This window comes from Mustela erminea, chromosome 14 (assembly GCF_009829155.1).
Source record: "Mustela erminea isolate mMusErm1 chromosome 14, mMusErm1.Pri, whole genome shotgun sequence".
Taxonomy (NCBI): Eukaryota; Metazoa; Chordata; class Mammalia; order Carnivora; family Mustelidae; genus Mustela; species Mustela erminea.
Window position 1 is genome coordinate 59202147 of NC_045627.1, and position 20286 is coordinate 59222432.

The 20286-nt window shown below is 42.4% G+C and overlaps 1 protein-coding gene across 4 annotated transcripts in view; it reads left to right on the forward strand.

Moving 5' to 3' along the window:
- The first annotated feature begins 8054 nt into the window (after nucleotides 1–8054).
- The window catches only part of PLCE1 (phospholipase C epsilon 1), a 325782-nt gene continuing 313550 nt past the window's right edge, over nucleotides 8055–20286 (forward strand). For all 4 annotated transcript variants that reach the window (XM_032313903.1, XM_032313905.1, XM_032313904.1 and 1 more), the window contains exon 1: nucleotides 8055–8135. The gene's annotated coding sequence lies outside the window, so the exon portion shown is untranslated. The remainder of the gene's footprint in view (nucleotides 8136–20286) is intronic.

The window sequence follows — 20286 nt, forward strand, 5'->3', positions numbered from 1 at the left end:
TGCCAAAAGGCTCATGTAAAATCTATCTCACTTTAAAATATTTTAGTTTTTCCAAGACTATAAATGAAGTTTAGCATGCTTTCATATGCTTGTCCTGTTTATTTTTTTCCTATCAATTACTTATTCATATCATTTGCCCATTTTCTATTTTTCCTACTGGTTTCAAGACAGTCTTTATGTTGCAATTTTCCTCTTCTAATCTTTGGATTTTGTTTTAACTTTGTTAACAATGCCTATGGTTATACAAGTTATGTTGTAAAAGCTGAATTTATCAATTTTCTCTTATTATTTAGCTTTTTAAAGAACTTCATCAAAAAATTCCTTTTCTATGGCTCCTGGGTGACTCAGTGGGTTAAGCCTCTGCCTTTGGCTCAGGTCATGATTCCAGGGTCCTGGGATCAAGCCCTGCATCAGGCTCCCTGCTCAGGGGAGAGCCTGCTTCCCCGTCTCTCTGCCTGCCTCTCTGCCTACTTGTGCTTTCTCTCTGTCAAATAAATAAATAAAATCTTTAAAAAAAATTCTTTTTCTACTCTGGGACTTCAGACTTTTATCCTATGTTCTTGTCTAAATGTTATAAAGTTCTTATATTTGGGAGGGTGTGTCTCCTTCCTTTATCCACTATCACAGAGTCACCCTGGCTCTCCTATGTCAGAGGCCAAAGAAAACAAAACAGTCCTTTAGGCACTGAGGAAAGTGATCACATCATCTAAAAAAAAAGAAATTAAGATTGGCCTCAGGCATCTCTTAAATATATGAAGAAAGGATGCCGAAAACCAAAGAAGGCTAAGCAGGTGTGGGAAGGTCCCTAAAGAAGATAGCCAAGGCTGCGAACATCCCACAAAGGAGGCAAGTTGCCAAAGAAAATGGAACACCCCAAAGGGAAATACTATAATTCCATGTTGGAAGAGCCTCAAGAAGTTTGAAAAGCACTTTATTGGAGAAGGTGAGAAAACAAGCACTCACATACATTGGCAGTGGAAATATAAATTGTTATGATCCCTATCATGGTCAATCCAGTTTTTAAATTTGAAACTTTTGAAACCTTTTGAAATATAGCTGCTTAACTTATAGCAATTTATCCTGTAGAGATACTAGTCCTGGGTGAATAAAATGATGTGCATACAAGGCTATTCATCGTAGCAGCCCTTTTTGTAATTGCAAAAGGGTAGAAACAACTTAGATGTCTGTCAAAGGAGGACTGGATATGGAAATAATGGGATGGCCATGTACAGGGTTGCAAATGTTAATAAAGGAAACAGTACTCTACACTATCAGAGGAAAATCTCTAAGTCACCCTGTTAGGTGAAAATATCAAAGTGCATAAAACATAGTGGGTTATTCCTAGATTTTTTAAAAGAAGGTACAAACAAATATTTGAATCTGCATAGAACAGCCCTGGGAGGATACCTGAGTGCTTGTGTGTGGGTCAGGGAGATGGAGAGAGAGAAACTTACTTTTTGCATCTTTTGAATTTTTGCCCATGTTCCTTAATCTACAGATATAAACGGATTCAAATTGATCTACAAATTCAATCCCTACCAAAATCCCAGCTATCTTTTTTGGAGAAATTGGCAAGTCAATCTTAAAATTCACATGGAAATGCAAGAAACCCAGAATAGCTAAAACAACCTTGGGAAAAAAAAAAAAAAAAAGTCAGAGGAATCACACTGTTTGTGATATCTATTAAGTAAATAAATTTGTTTTAAAAAACTAAGAAGAACTAGGGTGCCTGGGTGGTTTAGTTGATTAAGCATCCGACTCGGTCCTGACCTCATGGTCCTAGGATTGAGCCCTGCATCAGGCGCCACACTCAGTGTGGAATCTGCTTGGGATATTCTCTCCCCTTTCCCTCTGTTCCTCCACTTGCACACACGCTCTCTCTCTTTCAGATCATTCAATCTTAAACACAAAAACAAAACTAACAAGGACTTAACATGTTAAAAATTGGCTATTTTGGGGCACTTGGGTGGCTCAGGGGGTTAAAGCCTCTGCCTTTGGCTCAGGTTGTGATCCCAGGGTTCTGGGATCAAGCCCCACATCGGGCTCTCTGCTCAGCAGGGAGCCTGCTTCCCTTCTTCTCTCTCTGCCTGTCTCTCTGCCTACCTGTGATCTCTGTCAAATAAATAAATAAAATCTTTTAAAAATTTGGCTGTTTAATTTCTTTTTAAAATTAACGACATAGAATTTTTCATAGTGTTGTCATATGATCTCTTACTCTCTTCTATAATTTTAGTTAAGTCCAACTTCTTCGGAGCCAGACTGCTTATGGTCTATTTACAACTGGCCATGAAACTTCAGCAAATCACTTAACTTCTCTGTGCCTCAGTTTCCTATTATGTAAATAGGAATTATAATACCATTTGTTTCATGGGCTTATTTTGAGGAGTAAATGAGTCATGTCAAATACTTCATCTGAAACTACATCACCTTTCAATAAATATAAACATTACAACTATTCTCACACTATATATTTATGTGTTTTTTTTCCTTTATCTTAATTATTCTCGCTAAAAGCTTACCTAGCTTATCAGAGTTTCTAAAAATCCAACTTCTTCTGGTTTTCTATTTAAATAATGTATTATTTCTCTTTTAGGCTTTAGTCTGTTGTTTTCTGACTAGTTTCTTGTATTGAATACTTGCACAATTTAATATACACCCTTCTTCTTTTTTACTAAATACTTTTAAAAAGATTTACTTTAGAAAGTGCGCACACAAGTGGGGAGAGGGGCAGAGGGAAAGAGAAAGAGAACCCTCAAGTAGATTCCCTGTTGAGTGTGGAGCCTAACATGGGGCTTGATCCCATGACCCTGAGATAATGACCCTAGCTGAAATCAAGAGTCAGATGTTCAGCTGACTGAGCCACCCAAGCACCCTTGAAAAAATGCGTTTGTAAGTTATAAATTCCCCTTCAGTATTGCTTTAGGTATAGCCAAAAAGTTTGGGTATAAAATTGTCACTCAGTTCTAAATATTTAGAATTTCTCTTATGATTTTTTCTTTAGTCTATGAATTATTTAGAAGTATGTTTTTTTTTCTTCTCTAAACTGTTCAAGTCAGATTTCTTGGTTGCAAACAATAAAAACCAATTCTTGATAACTTCCGTGTAAGAGGAACATATTATACCAGAATCGCTGGGAAACCTGGAGAATCAGGCTCAGAAAATGGCAGGAACCAAGAAAGGAAAGACACAGCCATGCTCATATGACAGAAACAGTCAGCTAAGGACCAACTGCTGGTGTTTCTCCACAGGACACTCCCTGCTACCACATGACCTCTGCCTGTGGACAGTCCCTACTGATGCTGAAATGTCACCTTTGCTCCCCTCCTAATAGCTTTCTTTTACAACATTCTTTTAGCTAATCATTTATTTTTTTTTAACAATCTGTTGAAATTTTCAGTCAAGTTTTTAAAACTTCTCAATATGGAAAATTTTAAACAAAAGTAAAAGAAGGGAGACTATTATAATGAAATCCAATGTGATAATCACCTTAGATATCAACATTTTCTGGCAAGTTTAAAAAAAAATTCTAGAGATAATGTTAAATATTAACTTGGTAGAAATTGAACTTTTCAAATCTTTATGTCTTCCCATGAATGAATAGTATATTTCTTTATTTATTCAAATCTAACTTCTCCAAAATGTTTAGACACAGGCATATATGTGTATGTATATTATTGTGATTATCCCTAATTTCCATACTTTAATGTTTTTATTGCTTTTATGAATGAGATCACCCCAATATATCTCTAAGTAGATATTAATGTTATATAGAAAAGCTGTTGATTTTTGAGTATTTGACTTATATCCAGTGACTCTAGTGAGTTCTCATTAATTCTAAGTATTTTGTAGTTTTTGTCTTGTATTTATCTAGAAAAATAATCACATTTTTTTTTGTAGGTAGTCATAATTTTGCCTCTTCTTTTTCAGGAGATATATATATATTTTCCATGTATGCATGTGGCTAAACCTCTGAAGAAAAATGTACTATCACAATGACTGAGCTCACTTTACACTTTATGACTACAATTGAGCATTTAATGCCTGGCATTATATTTCATTATTACATTTGCTCTCTCACATTCCTAAATGAGTATTTCATACCTTCTCTCTCAAACTTTTTGCACCTCCTACCATAGTTTTACTCTCACCTGAGGACATTGTTTGCCATTTCATTGAGAATATATAAGCAAGCAGTAGAAAACTTTCATAAACTTCTAAAAACTCTACCTCCCAACATCCACACTTACTTTCCAATTGCAATTTATATAGCTAAAGCTACATAGCAAATTATTCCAACAATTGTGGCTTAAAAGGCCAAAAAACATTTATTTTGCTCACAAACCTAAAATTTGCGCAGTAATTGGCAAGGACAGCTTTTGTCTGCTCTACGAGAGCTAGGATAGCTTGCTTGAAGACTAGGCCCCCAAATCCCCCTGAAGGCGCACTCACTCACATGCCTGGGATTAATGCTGATTGTCAGCTAGGACCCTAGCTGGGACCGTCAGCTGGAACCCCTCCTTCTATGTTCTAAGTACTTCACATAGATTAATTCGTTTCAATCCTCACAACAGCCTTGAGGAGTAGGTATAGTTTACAGAAGAGGAAAATGAGGCACAGACAGGTAGTAACTTGCCTGAGGGCTCACACCAAGGGGGTAGACTGGGGATTTCAACTCAAGTGGTCCCACACCAGAGTCTGTGCCCCTAATACTGGTTATGCTGAGAGACAACATTTAGAACTGTCTCTCCCTGCTTGGCCCACTGTTCCTACCAGATCGCCTCCACCATCACTCCTAAGAACCTCAGAAAAGTAGAGCTACCTACTACTTTAACAAATGGCTTGTTTTCCACCAACCTCAAACTGCCTTAATACATCACCCACCCATATGAGATAACTCTCAAAAGCTTGTTTTTGGCTGTCTCCCCATTATCTGAACTCGCGAGCCTATTTGCAGATAGCTGGTAAACCCAGTACAATCTGATGCCGTGACTTCAAAGTGGAGAAGATGGTGATTCTTAAACTAAGGGCTGGTTTATTCTTTCCACTCTTGGTTTTCAAAGCTACCAAGATGTGTGTTGGCAAGTAACTCTGCCTGGCCATTAGCCACTCTTAAGCAAAGATCAGTTCATTTGTCAGTGATGCCTGTACAGACCTCAAGGCTTGTTCATAAATGAGTTAACTGATGGCTATCTTATTGAGTGTGGCAAAGGGCCAATCTTTTTTTCTGTAATATGTACAGTAGGCAGTGTGGGGCCTCCCATTGGCAGCAACAGCCATGAAGTCAAAGACTGCTTCCCCCAACCTGAAAAATTATAGGATGGGAAAGGAAAAAAATAAGGGGATGATTCCATTTCTAACAATGGCTTTACGACTTAAATTCCCTAGTCCCAATATTTATAACTTCTTTATATCAATTTTCATCTAACGGAGACCATTATGTAACAAGTTCAAAAAAGATATGTGCTTTCTTCTGAAATTTCAAACACAGATGCTCTATATTTAAAGAAAGTTTCCACAGCATTATTTCTTGGAGCTTTTTGTTGTTGTTGTTTTTGACTATGCAGAATCATCTCATACACAAAGATGCATAACTTAATTTATTGAAGCTGACTTTTTCATGGAAATTATCCAGCGCTCCCCCAATCCCCCCACTTTATCTGACAGCCTTTCTTCCTCCAGATAATGGCTGGCAGCAATACACAGCATGGAGGTTATATGCTGCACTTTTGAAAAAGTCTTGAATGGAGCCATTGTTCCCCTGAGATGGTCTGCATGTTTCTCTGAACAGAGAGCAGGGTGTAAAAAAGGCACCTTGTGTGCAACTGTTGGCGAGGTTGGGAAGTGAATTAAAATCTCCAGAAAGTCTGGGCAGTGCTGTTCAGAGGAGCAATGAACCCTCTGGAAGCACTGTTAGCTCAGACATTCCAATGCGGTGAGGCAGCCTCAGGGACAGGGCTCCCTCCAGTCTCATTTAGAGAGGGAGCGAGGGGGCGAGCAAAGGACATTGATTTGGACCGGCTCTCTTTGCAAAGATTTGGGGAACGTGCTCTTTTCCAGGCATGAGGTGATGTTGATTATCACACTCAGGTAACTTTCCCCATCCAATAGACTTTGATTTGTCTTGGTTACTAACAGTGCAATGACTCATTTGGAGGATTCAATATTAACTGCTTGTGTGTCCACCAGTTTGTAGCAATCTAATTCCCATGTGCCTAATCTAAACAACAACAGCAACAACAAAACTCAAGTGTTTGGGGTCTCCAGGTGACGGTGATGTCTGACATTACTAGATTCATTAAATGATTTCTAAAACCATAATGGAAAACAGCATATTAAATAAACAGTGTACCTTGTTTACTGTCAGCGATGGTTCCTTTTTCCTGGCTCCTCCATTCACCTGTTCATCATGGACTCAAGGATTGCAGTAAATGACCACTCCCTATTGCTCTAGTGCTGAGATCTCAAGCTCTTAATGAACAGAGAATTTCCTCAGCATCCTCTGCAGCGTCCTTTCCAAAACCAGCTCTCAAGGGAGGCAGTAATGTTGATTTTCATTAAAATCCTAGTGGTAAAAAAAAATAGCAAAACAGTTCAGGACCAGGCTGGCAGATTTTTCTTATAGGCAGAAATTCTTTGGTATCCTCCTGTGCATTCTTGCTTCAACCTCTCCTGTGCCCTGGAGGCTCAAAGAAGGGGAGGTCACTTTTTAAAAGTGACCTGAAAGAAAGGGTCAAACTTGAGCAGGAGGAAAGTGGGTGGGCAGAGATGGTGATGTTCCAGGTAGAGGCTCAGCCTAAACAGGTACAGAGGTGGAGTGGGAGAGACATTATGCTGGGTGGTCCATATTAACCAGGATGAGGCAGGATGGGGAGTTAGTTGGGAAGGCAGTAGGGAGCATATGAAGGTTTCTGCCCAGATTTAAGCTGTAGAAGGAAAATAATATGGCTGTGGTGTGAGGGATGATTGGGTCCAAGAAGAGAACAGATGAGAGGGGTTATGGGCCACAGGGATTGGTCTGATTGAATGTGCCTGTGGAAAGACCATTTGTCAAAATAGGTAAAGACGAACAGGTTTAGGGGAAAGGGGAAGGAATGATAACTTGGCTTTTCTCCGGGTCCCTGGCTCTCCTGACTGTCAGCGGGGTATACCCCTAGGGAAGGTTCTGTGCAGACCCTTTCGTTTCTGGAGGTGGTTGAACATCCCCAAGTTTGCTTCATCAGTGAGAGAGCACTGGATTGGGAGTCCACAGACCTGAATGGCCACTATGAGCAGCAAAAGGAATAGTTCCAGAGTTTGGCACAGCGCCAGGCGCTGTATGGCGCTCAGTAAAATTTGTTACATTAATGACTGACCGAAGGGGTTCAAGACTTGGTGCTGCCATTCACCAGAGTAACCTTGGTCAAGTGACCGATCCTCCACGAGCCTCAGTTTCCACAGCTGTCAAGCAGGGCCGGTCGGTCCCCGGGGAGAAGGTGTGGGCAAAAGTTCCCGCCGCCTGAGGTGCCCAGAGTTCCCGCCTCCCCGGAGACGGGTGGCCCGGCGGCGCTGTCGCCTGCTCCCGCCTGGGCCCGGAGCGCGGCCGCCCAGCGGAGCCCGAGGCCAAGCGGGGGTCGCGCGGCGGGCCGCCCGGGCGGGGGTGGCGGCCAGGTCCGCCCCTCGCCCCCGCCTGCTCCGCGCGGCCCGAGTCGGGGGCGGGCCCGCCTCAGGCCGCTCCCCCGGCCGCCCGGGGGCCCGCGGCGGCGCTCGCGGCCTCTCACCCGGGGCGGGCGAGTTCTGGGAAAGGCCGGCCCAGGGCGGGGGCCCCGCTGCCGCCCGCGCCGCCGTCCGGTCCCGGCAGCTCGCAGAGTCCAGGGGCGCGGAGCAAGGGAGCGGCGCCCGCGGGGGCGCACTCGCTAGCGCGGCGGGCGGGGGTGGGGGACCCCGGCGGGCGGGTGGGGGGGGCGGGCCCGGCGGGCGAGCGGGCGGCGCGCCCCGGGCTCTGCCTCCCGGGCACTTGCCTGGCTGCGGCGCGCTGCTGGCACCCGCTCTTCCGCTGACACACGGTAGCGGGGACACCCGACGCCGCTAGCGACAGGAGCGTCCCCAGAGGGACGCTGCACTTGGGGATTCCGGCGCTACTGGCCCGAAGAGGAGAGGTGAGGAGGCGACTGTGTGGCTGGGTTCCTGAGGTGGGCGCAGGGCAGAGGTGGGCGCTTTCTGTGAGACTCTCGCGGATCCGCGAGGGCGGCCGCCTCCGTCCGTACCTGGCGCGGGGCCCCGCCCCCACCCGGGGGAAACCGAGGCCGCGCTGGGAGGGCGCGCAGGCCGGCCGCCGCTTCGGCTCCGGGGCTCCGCGAGCGCGTGCCTCGCTCCCGCACGCGTTTGCCTCAGTCTCCGCCGCGTTTTCCGTGTACTTGTGGAAGCGGCCCGTCCGGGAGGGAAAACAGAAGCTCTTTTTTGAGGCGGCACCTAGCAACTGTATTTCAAAGAGGGTGCCCGCGAGAGTGTTCCTGGAGAGGTCCATCTCCGTCAAGTCCTAGAAAATACCATCTTGGACCAGGGCTCACTTTAGTGACCAGAAGACTGGCCGCGTCCTTTTAAATGTTCTCTGGCGTTATGATAACGAATAGCGAGAGCCAGAAGTCCTCTGTTGTGGCTAATATTAAATGCACAGTGTAAATGTATGGGGTTCTCCCCGCCCCGCCACCCACTCCTGTGCCTGATATTTAAGCCATGAGACCGTTGGTTCAACCGACTCAACTAGTTGTTCGTGTGTGAAAGAGTCTACATTTAAAGATTAACCAGTGTCACTTTCAATGCTAAGTTCCCTGAAGAGATGTTATGGGGGAGTCACTTCATTAAAAAGTTTTATTCGCACGCTGTTCATGGTTGTCGTTGCATTTTGCAGAATTTGCCGGAGGGTCCTTTAGATCCCTGCGAGATTAGGTCCTTTTCCTTGTGTTTCTTGTCGGAACCGCGCTGGGATGGGGTGGGGCCACTACCGCAGAATGGGCACAGCGGCCAAGAATGCTGGACCCACCGGGGAGAATTTTTGAGAGCCTGCCTTGGGAGGTGGAGGCAGGTGACCCAGTGGACGCCGGTACAGTTTGTCACTGCGGGACATGGGGAGTTGAACTATCTCTGGATGCTGTTTGCAGCCATGTCTGCACAGATCATTTCTAAAGAACGCCTGAGGATGCTGTCATCTAGAACATCCTTTCCCCTTTCCTCTTCCCAAATGCCCTTCCTGCCCATTTCACCACTTTAAATCCTAACCATCCTTCAAGCTGAATTTTGTTGGGGCTCTGAAGCCCTCCCTGATAAGCCCAGCCCCAAAGAATCAACCTTCTCCTGCTGCGATTCCTGCAGCATTTTACCTTCCCGACCTTTCTCCATTCTCCTTCTTTGAGAGTTATTTCTGTGCACGATTCATTTTCCCTACTGAAGTCATTAACTGTGGCTGTCTTAGCCCAGTGCTTGCAGCTATGAGGCCCTCTGAAATAATTGTGGGATGCTATTAAATGTGAAGACTTTGGTTCTTCAACAGAAATTTTTACTTTGGAGGAGATAATAGAATTGAAAGTATTTATTGAAAAAACATAATATTTACCATTCACGTTGTCCTCCATTTACAGGCCCATAGAGGAAATTTTCTTTATACGCAGAAGCCATGCATAATAATTATCTTTGGTCCATGCTTTGGGACCAAGTGAGAGGTGAGAGTGAGCTGAGGGACGTTCTTCCAGTCCTTCTAGTAACATAAGCTCCTTGGATGTGTTCCAAGGTTGACCTGTGTCATTAAAAATTCCATGCTCAAGTGCGTTGTGGTGAAGCTAGATTCCAGTGAAGGTGCTTTCCCCCCCACCCTCTATTTGCAACTGTTGTTAGTCACAGTCCCTTCTGGGCTTTTGTTGTATACTTTAAAAAATAAATTTGATGTGCAACTTGCTACTTATACATTTCCAAATCAATGAACAATAATTGATGTTTTTTAAAGCAAAGGGCAGGGAATGTTTCCCATGCTTGGACAAGAGGAGATATTTGCACAGAGCAAGGCTGCTTTGCACGTGTGTGTGTGTGTGTGTGTGTGTGTGTATGTGCATGCACGCGCGTGTATTGGCTGTCCCTGCCTTCCACACACCTGGCTGGGCAAGAGCCTATGAAGGACAACAGCTGCTTCATTCCAGACTCTGTCTGTATGCTTGTGCCTACCTCTGCTGGTTATTTAAGCAGAGGGGGGTTCCCTGGGAACATAATGGAGGGGGGGTTCCCAGGGAATACAATGATTTAGAGCTTCTGGATTTAGAAGGAAACGTAGGGGAAAATCTAGAAAAAGCAGTAGCAGCTCGTTTAATCAAGTTGCTTTCCTGCTGGCATTTGGTCGAGATCTTGGCATTGAGCAAGTGGGAATTTGGTTGGGGAGAGGAAAGGCAGGTGATGGGGAGCATGGTACTCTGAAAGAAGGGTTGGGAGGTATTGGTGGGGCTTAGGAAAACATGTGGCCCAGATACATGGGGTTCCCACAAAGGAAGTTAGAGAATTAGGGAATAGAGAAAAGATGATATCAAAGATGTACTTTGCCCTGGGTTAAAACCACAGGGCCTAGAAAGGAAGAAAAAACTCTTTTCAGCATGATGCAGACTTCTCTGCTCTCAGGGTGCAGAATTCAGGTTTATTTTTATTAAAGCCATAATTTATCTGTGTTATGGTTTAAACAGGTTTTCATGGGCCATATCAGAACCTAGCCCTCTATAGCTGTGTTCTCAGTATGGTAGCCACAAACTGTGTATGGTTATTGGGTTTAAATTTTAATTAGTTAGAATTAAATAAAATTAATGAGCCACACTTCAAGTGCTCAATGGTTACATGTGACTGGTTGCTACCCTACAAGACAATGAAGATGCAGAACACTTCCATCATTCCAGAAATCCTGTTCTGGAATATTGTTCTAAAGGGTTCATGTCTGTTAATTGCCAAGATACCTAATTCAGTCATAAATTAAAATATTGCTGTTTATAATTCTCTAGCAAATATATTTAGATACAAATAATAGCATCAGTTATTGTTGGTTGTGCTTACTGCAAGCCAGGCAGTGTTCTAAGTACTCTACATCTATTAACTTATTTCATTCTAACATGAGGCAGCAAGTGTCAGAGACCTGTTATCCCTTACCTGTAATTCCAAAATCAAAGCAAGCTCTGAAAACTGGTTTTCATAAATTTGCTACAAAATTTGGTCTGAGTTGACATGAGATTATTAGTCTTTACTTTTCTCACCTGGTGAGTACTATTCATATGTTTTTATTTCAGAGAGAATGGACATGTTTGCTGTGGATCCTACCAATGGTGTTATGTAATATATGGCCCATGACACTGTCTCAATTATAAAAGCCAAAAAATTCTTCTGTTTTGGATAAAGGAGTATGGGCCTCCATCATCATGTCCATTTTGAAGATGGGAAAACTGAGGAACTAAAGGTTAAGCAACTTACGTGGAGTCATAGCAGGAAAGTGCCAGAGCCAGGAGTCAGTCAGAAAAGGCTGGCCTCAGAGTCTGTTCCCTGGACCAGTGCGCTATCCTGCATCAGCCTCTGGTCTCATCATACAGAACAAATGAATGGCCACTTTTTTTGGCTTGGTGAAGCCAGTTAGCTTTAATTCAGCCCATTAGAAAGTTTCAGGTAGACCTCTGGCTGAATTGTTTAGCAGTTGGGGGTGAAATTCTACGGATGGTTACACCACCATAGTGGGCATGCTTAGCTGTCATTCAGCTTCCCCATTTCCACCCTGTGCAACTCACAGTTTATTTCAAGCCATTCGGTATGTAAGAACCTATAGAAAAAGAGGCCATTCATTGTGGCACTGATAAAGCTACTGGGCCCCTGGTGAAATCAGTGGCACATGGGGGTTTATATACTCATAACAGTTATGAAGTAGAAGGCAGGGGATGGTTTGGTCCTGGTGTATACTGACTGCTGAGCCCTGGTGGGGCCATTCTGGTGGGCTGCAGGGGTTCTGAGACTTCCTGGTATGGTTTCAGAAGATCTGGATCCGTCCGACTCAGTTGGAAGTCTCTCCAGGGAAGAGTAAGTTCCTCTCTTCTTTTCGAGGTTGACTTAGAACTGCAGACTTGGTCTGGGGTCAGAAATGGACTTTTTACTTTCCCTCCAAGTGGTGGCAGGAATAGGTAGTCCCTTCTGGACCATGTTTGAAGAATGTTTTTTTAAGATTTTATTTATTAATTTGAGAGATAGACAAGAGGGAGCATGAACAGGGTGAGGGGCAAAGGGAGAGGAACAAGCAGCTCAGCGGGGAGCTGGGTATGAGGGCTCGATCTCAGGACCCTGAGATCATGACCTGAGCCAAATTCAAGAGTGAGACCCTGAACCACCTAGATAATCACATATAAAGAAGTTCTTAATTACCCCCACGGTTTCTCCTTTGAGTATAAGAAAATGTTCTGAGTGCTTCACTATCTGTCTGGATTTTTTAGTATGGTCTCGGCAGGACCCCATCTCTCTGTATCTAGGGAGCATTTTACCTTTTATGGCATAGCCTCCCAGGCTCCTCCTAATGATCATGGTGCCATCCTTCCCTCCACCTCCCCAAGTAATAATGACTTAAGATGTAGGGACAAGGCACCTTATCTGGAAAATACAGGGACACTAGAATCAGACATATCTGGTTTACATAGGCTTTGCTGCCTACTAGCTCTACCACCTTAGACTAGCAATTAACCTTTCTGTAGGATAGTAATCTTAACAGGGCTGCTGTGAGACCTAAGCAAGATAACTCACTTAAAGCACTTTGCATAGTGCCAGGTGCATAGTGAGTACTCACAAAGTTAGCTGCTAATATTGTTGTTCTGGGCCTTCCTATGTTTGGTCTGCAGTTTTACACTTTGGAGAGGTCTACATGGTAGGCTGAATAATGCCAATAGCCTCCGAAAGGCATCCTAGTCTTAATCCCTGGAATCTATGCGTGTGTTACTCTACGTTACAGAAGGGATCCAGCAGACGTGATTAAAGATTTTGAGATGAGGAGGTTATCTGGATGGTCACAGTCTGGTCAAGAAGGTTCTTATAAAAGGGAGGCTAGAGGATCAGAGTCCCTAGCAGGAGGTAGGAGTAATGAGCCAAGGAATGCAGGCCACCTAGAAGCTGGAAAAGGTGAGAAAATGGATTATTCCCTAGAGCCTCCAAAAGGAATGCAGCCCTATTTTAGACTTCTGACCTCCAAAATTGTAAGATAACAAATTTGTGTTGTTGAAGCTACCAAGTCTGTGGCAACTTATCACAGCAGCAATACAAGACTAAGAGGGCATGGACGAGAAACCAGAAAGTGGTCAGGAGTGAAACACAAGCTCTCACAATGAGGGAACAAGAACAGCCAATGGGTAGCGCAAACCTTGCCTGGGTACTATTCTAAGTACGTCATACCTATGAGCTTGTCATCCTCACAGCAAGTTTCTGAGATAGGTACTTTTGTTATGGGCATCTCAGAGAAGAGGAAACTGAGGCACCAGAGGTTGAGTAACTTGCCCGAGGTTACAGAGTTAGTCGTGGTAGAGCCAGGATGAGAATCCAAGCAGTCCGGCACTCAAGTGTTACCCACGCTGTTCCCCAAAGCTGGCGTTTCTGTGGGCTAAATCTGACAGTATCAGCCACTGAATGGTATGTTACTGTATGGAAGGAAGAGAGTGTTTGGATCAGTGAGAAGGAAGGCAATGCTGTCCCTTCAATACCTCCCCTCATCCCCCTCCCCACAAAAAAAAAAAAAAAAAAAAAAAAAAAAAGGCCTGGAATTGAAGTGCTTGATATGGTTTTGCCATTCCTGTCACGCATGATATGTGTGGATGGCTTGAAGCTGGAGGATGCTGGCCCTGGGAGCAGTTCCTGTGCTGGCCTCCCTCTCGTGTTCCCACCTCTGTTCTTACAGCAGCTTTGCTCGCTCACCACAGACCGCTGGCCCAGGCATCCTGTTGGCTCTGCTTCCCACCTCTGCCTGTTTATTGGATTTGCCTCATTCCTGACTCTCCGCTCCAGCCCTGAATTCCACCTCCTCCTGGCCCCTCGACTGCTCAAACTGGAGATGGTTAGTGTCAAGGACTGGACTGTGAGGTGCCTTTGTGACTTAGGGCTGCAGGGGGAGGTTGTTTTGCCCCTTTCCTTTGGTTTATCTGGCTGCTCTTGGTTTTCTAGCGGGGCCGCTTTTGTCTCTCAAGCACAAAATTTGGAGTGGTATTGGTTGGGACCAGTGGTTTTCAAACTATGTTCGGGAAGTGTTTGGGGCCTCTGCCAGGTGAGGGGTGTGGTCAGAGAAGACCTCAGCCTTTCACTCTGCTTCTATTGCTAGAGAGACAGAGAAGTTGGAGAGGAACTCAATTGCATGTTAAGGCTCTCTGCTAAGATCTTTAGCCCAGAGACTGGAGTGTGCAAGATAATAGAACTCTGTGTTTTCTCTAATTGCTATTTTATAAGTTTGGAGTCTGGATGCTTGTTGCTTAGCTTTGCTTACATCCTGGCTCCACTGGCTTAAAAACAATCTGCACAACCTTGTGCAAAAGACTTGGCCTGTTGGGGCCCAAACTTCCTCATGTGTGTAATGGGAGGGGCAGTAGTAGAACCTACTTAGTAAGTGAGGTAATCCATATGAAGAGCTTAGATCAGTGCCTGATCACAATAAGAATTCAATTAATACTAACTCTCAGGATAGTTTTTCTTATTTCTAAGTCTCCCAGTGCTGTGGCAGAAGAAGCAGGTAGCCTTGTGTCTTTGTGGGGCTCTGCTCTCTTGTGGTGCTGCAGCGGAGGGTCCCCTGTTAGCCCTCTGTCTGCCTGGTTGCCCCTGAAATTTCCATCGTCTCTGACTGCAGGTGACTTCAGGTGAAGTGACACGAGGCTGCCTCTCGTGGCTACAGCAGCTGCATGCCCCCAAGATCTCTGAGGCTTCACTGCCTTCTGCCAAGAAGCAGGGTCTCTGCTACTTTTAGGATTTGTGGGACATTTCTTCTTTTCTCCCCTTCCTGCCAGAGGTAGGTGCTGGGATGAGAGGAGCAGAATGAAACTCCAGTCTCCTCCCTGCTTCTTCTCCAAGGCATTTGGTCTATAATACAGAGTGAATACTGTTGAATCCTTCCCCCTCTCCCCTTAGGACTTAACAAAATATGAACATAAGCAGAGTGGCTAAAGTTGACCGGGTTATTGGTCAGACAGGGCTGGTCACTGCCATTATCTGCTCAGTGGTGACATTGCTGTGTACTCTGTGGCGTGATCTGTTAGGTGGTGGCCCCAACAAAATGTGCTCCATTTATAAGAATCCTGGAAGGTCTCCTTCAGAGGGGCTGATGATGTGTCTCTCTAAGTCCAGAGGTATAACGAAACGTGATGACCATCTATATATTTTTAATGCCTTGTTGGAACAGCTACATTATAATAATAAAACAGTAAGTCTGCAATATGCAGAATTAAGAAAGAGGCAGAAGCAAGGAGAGACTCTGTTTTGATGACTTCATTTTAGGTTTAAACTATATAATATCACTGACTATGGAAAATCCAGGGAATGGAAAAAAAATCACTGGGAAAAAACACATGTGACCAAGTGCATGCTATACACATCTGGGATTAAAATATCGTATAACATAGTTTAATTTGGATATCACTGGATTTGGTTCAAGTTACTGTCATTTCTAAAGGAGTTTTGATTCATTTGTTATTATTAACAACACGAACTCAGATTTCATTGATGAACATATTTTCACCTACGTTATGTTTGCCTAGAAGAATTGAAGCCCTCTCTGGTAGTCCAGTTTGCCAGTCTCAGAGAGGTGGATACAATTCACAGAAGTTAAATACTTTTGGCATGAAACTGTATTCCCTTTTCCCCCCCAAAGGCAGAATGAATTTGGATGACAAGGCAGCGTGTAAACCACTCTGTCTGCAGTTGGTTAACTGCTGGGGTCTGAGCCGATTCCGATTCACTTCTTTGCCACTCAGCAGGTTCAACAGTCCCTAACTCAGCCTGGTTTACTGTGCTCAAGGTTTATTCTTTCATCATGCCTCCGGCATGGTTTTAAAATTCACAGTGGGAGGGATTGGTAAGCTCCAGGCAGTGGTGAAAGAAATATGATCAATTAATATTTGGACCTCACAGAAGAAGGCAAGAACTTCTTGAGCTATGATACATACAAGCGGTAGAAATACGCAAAGAGAACCCCAAAAAGTGACCTTCCCGGGCCATGAGTGCAACACAGCAGTCAGCCTGTCCTGCGGGTTCTCGCATGACATCTCTTGGATCTAGATTTTGACTACCCTTTGCTGACTGAGAAGGGGCCGGGCCTCACCAATGCCAAGTCATGGGATGGCTGACAACAGGTGAAGTGTGTTCCTGACCCAGGCGGGCAGGCCCAGATCAAATTAGTTACAGAGGATAAGAGCGTGTGCTTATTTCTAGCCACGCTGTATAGTTCTGATGAATTATCACTATCTAAGCAGTCACACTTAAAATATGTCACCTATTTAGGAGGATACTAGTTTAAAAAAAAAAAAAAGAGAGAGAAAGAGAATCTTTAATCCAAACAATTTTAACAACTAAAATTTTATCTTTTACTTATTAATGCAGATATTATATATCCATTTGTGATTTATTACTTATTTATTATATGCTATATCATCCAACAGTGAACATTGAGGGCTAGAAAGGAGGAGTCCAAGTATCCCCTTCTCACTTTTAAAGTTAAAGAACTCTTCTCTTGAGAGACTCAGGATTTGACGAAAGCCACTTAGTTGGGGAGCAGCAAAACTAAGACCTTTGTTTCAAACAAAAGACCATACTATAGATACATAATACACAATTTTAAATCCTGGGTTCTTTGCCTGACATTCCATCATTAAAATGTTTCCACATCATTCAGTGTTTCCAAACCTTGATTTCAGTGGCTGGATCTCATGTTAGCATGTGGTCTTGTGGAGGACTCACCTGTCCCCCTATTGCTGGACATTTAGCTGTTGATCCTTGATTTTTTTCTATCCATATACCTCTCCATTGCCCAGATCTCCAATTCTTTCTTTAGCACAGAGTCCTTAGAAGTGGTATTACCAGATCAAAGTGCAGAAGTTTTTTAGAGACTCCAGATACACACTGCCAAAATGCTCTCTAAAAAGGTTGTACCCATTTGCACTTCTGCTAATGATATATTAGAGTGGTTTTTCCAGTGGATATCGGTGAAAGATATCAGACTTGGTATTCCATAGTTTGAATGTGCATTTCTTTGATTACTAGAAATAACACATTATCATTGTACTTTCTCTTGGTTATTTAATAGTAGTTTTGTCCATTTGTCTTTCTTTTTTACGTGAGACTTAAGGATGTAACATCCCTGCATTTGTATTTTTACAAGTATTTTCCTATCTTTGTCACTTGATGCTGTTTTTCTCAACTAGGATTTTTTTTCCTGGTTGCAAAATAATACAAGTTTATTTTGGATAATTTGGGAAATAGAGAAAAGTGCAATAAGGAAAAAGTAAAAAAAATCACCTACAATTCTACCTCTAGAGTAATGAATAATGTTTAGTTCATGGCTTTCTAGGGTTTTTGCCCTTGTTCTCTTTTTTCCTCCCCAAACTGAGATCATGTTTTATAAGTTTTCACCTACTTTTATTAATCATAATTAAGCAGATCGTGCTTACCTCTGTTATGGGATACTATATAAAAATATTAATGAAATATATTTTTGAAATGTTTAGCACATTTTTTAATGTACAGAAAATTTTAAATTCGATAGGACCATAGATCTATGTCCTCCCTGATAATTACTTCCATGGCCTTTAAACTTGTAGCTTTTGTCTAATTTTCATGATTAACTATAGTTTATAGATTTTCAGGCTTTTAGTTACATTCAGCTTTTCATTTGGAATCAGTTTTTTTGTCCAGATTATGAGTTGAAGACCTAAACTGTTTTCTAAATACTTAATTTTCCTTAGTAATATATTTATTTATTCATATATATATGTTTATATAATTTCCTTGAATAACATATTTATTGGATAGTCCTAGGCAATTTCTAATCTTTCATTTTGTATATTCTAAAGTCAGTTTTAGGCCTAAAATAATCTATCTGTAAATGCTTGAGTACCTCACTGTTTTAGGTATGTTAGCTGTATAATGTATGTTTGTATCACATAGAGACAGTTCTGTCTCATAATTATTCAGATTTTCTTTATTATTACTTTGTTGCTTATTCTTGCAAATTAAATTTTGAGACATTTTGTCAGACCTCAAAAATCCACCAAGACTCTGATTGGGATTATAATAAATTTATATATTAATTCAGAAAGAATGAATATGTTTATATTATTTAGTTTTTATACTCCTATTTCTTTTTCTTTTTTTTTCCTTTAAAAAATTTATTATTGAAGTACAATTGACATACAATGTTATGGTGTACAACATGTTGACACGACAATTCTGTACATTACTCAGTGCTCACTACAATAAGTACAGTCACCATCTGTCACCATAGAACATGATTACAATATTACTATATTCCGTATGCTGTAATATTCCCCCCATCCACCTCCCCTCTGGCACCCACTAGTTCTCTGTATTTAAAGGCTAGTTTTGTTTCTTCATTTGTTTTGTTTTTTAGATGCCACATATAAGTGAAATCATATGGTATTTGTCTTTCTCCATCTGACTTATAGCTCCACCTGTGTTGGATGGCCAGATTTCATTTTTCTTTATGGCTGAGTAATATTCTATTGTGTGTGTGTGTATGTATGTATATATAAGTAAATATACACCATCTTCTTTTTATCTTTTCAGTATGTTTCTTAATCTACTCAAATGTTTTTATGTCTTTCAGTTAAATTTAGTACCTTCACATTAAACGTATTTTTCTTATTTAAAAACTGTTTTGTGTGTTTTGAGACACCTGAGTGTGTCAGTCGGTTAAACATCTGCCTTCAGTCAGGTCATGATCTCAGGGTCCCAGGATCGAGTCCTGTATCAGGCTGCTTGCTCAGCAGCAAGTCCGCTCCTCCCTCTGGCTGCTGTTTCCCCTGCTTATGCACTCACGCATGCTCTCTCTGACAAATAAAATCTTTTTAAAATATTTTTTTATTTAACCAACTTAATTTTTTAGCTGATTCTCTTGAGCTTTCTAGGTAGAGAATTTTATTATCTGCAAATAATGATTATTTCTCTTCTGAAGCAGAAATTCCTGAATGTTAATAACTAAGAATAAGTATAATAGACTTTTTAATTTTTTAATTTAATCCTGATTTTAATGGAAGTGCTCTTCATATTCATTAAGAAATATAATGTTATCTTTTGGTTTTAAAAAGTTTAAATCAGGGGCACCTGGGTGGCTCAGTGGGTTAAGCTTCTGCCTTTGGCTCAGGTCATGATCCCAGGGTCTTGGAATCGAGACCCGCATCGGGCTTTCTACTCAGCAGGGAGCCTGCTTCCCCTTCTCTCTCTCTGCCTGCCTCTCTGCCTACTTGTGATTCCTGTCTGTCAAATAAATTAATAAAATCTTTTTTAAAAAGTTTAAATCACTTTGAGAAAGTAGTTTTGTAGCCACAGATTTAAAAAAGAAATAAAAGAGAATTGACTTATGTCATATGTCAAAAAGATAATCTTTGAGGTGATTATATGCTTTTTTTCACATTTGACTACTGATATATTATGTTAATGTGGCAATTTATAATCATGGTGTTAATGAATTATCTCTCTAAGATAGGGAATAATCTGGAACCCATTTAGATTTTACTTTGGAATTTTTTTTAGTTATCTTTATTTTAGCCTTGGTCATCAAAGGCTGACATTAAAATTAGCTTGCTCCTCCTTAGTATGCATAGACTGGAGTTCAGGAGACCCCCATGCCTTTCTGAGAGCGACAGGGGCAGCTTCCCATATGATGAGGAACTGGAGATGTTGTTTATGTGGCAGAGAGTAAGGAAGACAAAGTGCATATCAGAGATAGGTTAACTGAGGCTCTTCCTGTGTGGTGAAAATGCAATTAGTACCTTTGGTTTTTGTTTTGTTTTGTTTTTTTTAAACCTGGGACACTCTTACTTCCTTATGCCTCTCATAAGATAGGCAGAATTGGAATTCCACTGTTGGCGGATTCCAGACACCCAATACAGACCCCCTTTTCCGGAGCAATGGGGTGTTAAGTAGTGCAGTGGCAAAACCACAGGACAGGCATGAGCTGCTGCATCATTGCCTAAGAACCTAGTAGTTGTCAGATTCAATGTCAAGGCTTAGTTTAGGTGAAAGGAAAAAAAAAATGTCAAGGCTTAGTTTAGG